Below are 4,807 nucleotides of genomic sequence, written 5' to 3'. Positions count from 1 at the left end.
TAACTCCCTCATTATATATTGGACAAAAAAACTTAGTGTTAGATGTCATACTCGAATCAACGTTTTCAAAACCAGTTTGTTGTATTCAAACTTGATTCGACGGTGGCACTCTATATGCATTAAAAATCGACATTCCAATTTATAATATTAAAATAATTATTTTTAAATAAATAAGATCAAAATTATTAATCACATGGCCAAAAACCTATTTAAAATAATTAATTAAGATTAATTATTGTGCTAATTAATTAAATTAAGTAAAAGTTAAGGCAAAAATAAAAAAAAAAATTAAAAAAGGGATAAATGTTGTACCCATATTGTCCCAAAATAGTTTTAGAAAAATTAAAGGAAAAAAATAAATAATTTTGATGAATTGTTGTATCCATTTCATCTAAAAAGAATTATTTATTAAAATCTTAAAACTATATATAAAAAAAATTGGTAAATATTTGCCAAATTTATTTTATTATTTTGTGTATTTGAAAATATCAAAATTAGAACCAAAAGGGTGAAGAAAAATTAATTTCAAACAAACCTTTAAAGTTTTGAAATAAAAATAAATTCATAATCCGGTGTGACCGAAATCAAGAGGATTGGCTACATCAGGAGTCGTGTCCATCAAATGAACGATGGGTCCTCTTCCCACACTCTAGGCGCGCTCACATAATTTGTTGTAGAGGAGGAAGCACGCATTCACGAGGCAATAGATCAACCAACATTTGTCTCTCCAAGAGCTAATGGAACACTAGAATTTGACAAATCGCTGACTGAAAACTCCAACGGAATGATCTAACGCATGAAAAATGACGTTGTTTTGGTCTACAGTCTTCGTCTTCATCACGATGCCAAGCAAATAAACTTGAAGTTTCGTCGTTGATTTTTCCAACTTTGAAGTCCTCCGTTAGTCTACCATTTCAGCTCATTTAAAGCCTGAAATGATCACCCTGCAATGGTGATCATTTCAGCCTATCAAAGTAGGGATAAATCATCCCTATTCTGACGACTTCAGTCAAGAACAATCAAAATCCATTAATGAATTTTGGTCGATTTAGGCCACTAGAAGCCTCTAACCGACTTAGGAATACTATAAATAGCTCCCTCGAGTCATCTAAAGCAAAGGGACCACCCTCCCTCTCCAAATCAAAGAAAATAAAAATCCGCCATTAAAGATGGAACAGGGAAATTTGCAAGCAATATTAATGTATGAATTCTCTCTTCCAATTAATTTATCATATGTAATTTATATCAATTTATTTAATATAGGAAATATTTTACTTAATTCTTTCTTATTAAAAGATAGTAAAAAGTATAATTCGTTACTAATTGATAAGTTTTTATTTGAATGTTTTATAGATAAATTTTCATTTGAATGTTTTATAGGTCCAGGAATAAGGAAGATAAGTTGTTTAAAATTTTGGGATTTGATCATTTTTATTGATATAATCCTGTTTATTTTGTATGAATTTGAATAGTATATAATTATATTTTGTTGTAATTATATTTTTAGATAATATTATAATATAAAAATGGAGTGTTAATTATATAATAATATTTTGAATGATTTTTATTTTTGCTAATTGACTATTAACTACATTTATAATTACTATTAACCTCTATTTTTAAACCGTAATTAGAGACAATTATTTGCGGTAAATATATTGCTTTTATATATAGTCAACGTAAAAATATTTTTTTTATATATAGTCAACTAACTATTAACTACGGTTTTTGTACCGTCTTTATAGTCACTATTAACTGGGGTTTTTAAACCGCAGTTATAAACTATTACTTGCGGTGAAAATCCGGCCTTTATAAATAAACAATTTACTACGGTTTTAGGAACCGCAGTTAGAGACTATTAAATGCGGTCTTATAAACCGTAATTAGAGACTATTAACTGCGGTTTTATAAACCGTAGTTAGAGACTATTAACTGCGGTTTTATAAACCGTAGTTAAACGCTATTTATCTGCGGTAAATTTACCGCCCTTAATTATCAAAATCTCTTTAACGGCGGAACTATTAACGGCGGTTGACTACGGTAATTTTACCGTCGTAATTGTATTTTAACAACGGTAAATTATGCAATAACGACAGTAAAAACTACCATTAAATGTTATTTTTTTTACTAGTGTTGGAATGATGATCGACATATTCTTAGAAGTTATGTGAAGCTTCCCAAGCTCTTGGATAAAAAAATTAGAGCTAAAAAATGAATTTTAAAAATTGTATCCTTGTGTTCTTGAGGAATGAGAGGTTCAACTAAAGATCCTCGGTCTAAACCGAGACCCAAGGACCGAGAAAAATAAACTAGGACCGGTGTTATTGAGTTAAGACTGAGACCTATGACCGATCTTTTTAAGTTAGGACTGAGAAATCCAAATGAGGATTCTCACATAGGAGCGATAAATGTCGATCCTAGGACCGAAGGATATCTACTGGGACCGAAATTCCCAAGACTCACGATCGAGAAATCCAAACCTGGGACTTAGACTCCTAGGTCCTAAGACTAAAAGGCCTGAGATCGGGACCGAGACTCCTAAGACCCAGGACCGAGAGTTCTAACTTGGGACTAAAGATCTTGAAATAAATAATATTTTCTTAAATTATTAATTATGTTTAATTAATTTAAACCGAACTTTATAACAATCAAATCGTCATTTGATTTATATAAAATCCCCAGATTATTAAAATTTGAATAAAGTTAGTTATTTTTATAATTAATTTTGAAAATTGTTAAGTTTTACTAAAATTTTTTAAAATAATGTTTTATTTTAAAACGATGCATGACACACAAACTAATATTTAAATCGTTGAACCTCAAGCCATTCCAAGCCCGCGCATGCCGCACAATATGCCTGATGCGTTAACAATAATTTAATAAATTTATATAACTATCTCTAAAAATTTTAAAAATAAATCATTTGAAGACACATAATTCTATAACAAAACATCCTAATTTAATTATTAGGATCTAATATTTGTTAATAATATATATATATATATTAAAAATATATATATATATCTCACATCTCATATTCTCTTAAATAATTTTTTTTAACTTATGTTATTATTCTATTGAGAAATCTTTAAAATCTGGAGATGAATTATTATAATCTATATAAAAGATTTGTGTAATATATATAATAGATTTGTGAATAAAATAATAAGGATGTATTTATCAAGATAATAAATCTTTTAATATAAAATATTTTAAGACATAATGTTGCGTTAATTTATGATAAATATTCATTGTTTTAACTTTTTTTCATTTTGAAACAATATGTATTTTGTCCATCTATATATATATATATATATACCTCAACAAGTTGAAGATTTATATTGAAAGAAGAAATTAAGCATTTTGATAGTCTTTTGTTATTGCTTAATTGTTTTAATTGAAAGATATGGGAAAGACTTTTTCTATTCAACTTATTGCCTTGATGGTTTTGCTAGGTATTTTTTTTTCATTCTCTAGTAAGAAATAATCTCTCAATAGACTAGAAATTGATGTAGAGGTGTTATTAGTATTGTTAATTGTATGTATATAAAAAAAATATTTATATTTTGAACCATAAAATTTTAACCAAATGAATTTTGTTTTATAGAGTTTTGTTGCTTTGAAAAAAAACATATGATTAAAAAATCTTGTCATGTATTGACAGGTAATAAGAGGTATTATTTTTTAATAAGATTTAAATTTAAAAAAAAAATTCTTTAGAAGGGAGAATATAATTAAAAATAAATAAGTTTTTGTAAGATTTCTTGTTATTTATTTTCTCTAATCTATGATTTAATAATCTTTATATTATTAGGTGTACTATATTCGGATGCATTAGGAGAAGGAACGAAGATTTTTGTAGACGTTTGTCCCAAGGGCTATAGATGGAGATGCATACTAGAAAAAGGATGTGGTTGTACAAAGATTAATGAAAGTCTCATTGCAAAAACTGCTTGTCGTGTTCCAATAGATTGTACATGTGGGATATGCATTAAGGGCAAATGTAGATGCGAGTAGGTATGGTGGTGGAATGTAATAATCTTATTATGAGTTGAAGTTGCATAATAATAATGAATAAAAATGTTTTATTTGAATATTTTAATTTAGATGATTGCTATTTTAATTCTAATTTTTAAGTCATTTTATGATGAACCAGTAATTATAACTCATTTATTATATTTTTAAAGACAAACGAATGCATAGAGGATTTGACTAACATATTATTATAATAACTTTTGACTCAATATATTCTCAAATTTTCTTCAATCTTTATAAATTATAAATCACAATATTAAGTTACTTCTTTAATTTTACATCATATACAAACTCACTTACTGTAAAATGTACTCTATTAAACATTATATTATTATTATTAGTTATTATTATTAGTTAGCAGATTCTCATATAAATTATAAGAATAATGGTGCTGATTTATTCATAAATCAAGAATTGGGTAATTGATTTACTTAAAGATAGATATTTTCTAAATTTCTCACTTTATTTAATAAAAAATTTATTCTATCATATTAATCTAATTAAAATATTAATTATGAATTACTCTTATTATTTAAACTAAGTTAGTGAGTTATTTATTATTATTTTTTAAATTAATTTAAAAAGATTAAAATATATATTAATTTATAATATTTTTAATGTTAATCATTATAAAAAAAGAAAAATTGTATTTCTTTCCTAAGTTTAACACATACATGAGCTCACTTTTATAATCAATAGATTGCTAGCTTAGATGTTCACATAGATAACTTTTTCTTTAAGTGTGGATCAATATTTTTAGTTTGGCTTGAGT

This window comes from Impatiens glandulifera, chromosome 3, assembly GCF_907164915.1.
Source record: "Impatiens glandulifera chromosome 3, dImpGla2.1, whole genome shotgun sequence".
In the NCBI taxonomy this organism is placed as follows: Eukaryota; Viridiplantae; Streptophyta; class Magnoliopsida; order Ericales; family Balsaminaceae; genus Impatiens; species Impatiens glandulifera.
Note: the sequence above shows the minus strand (reverse complement) of the source record.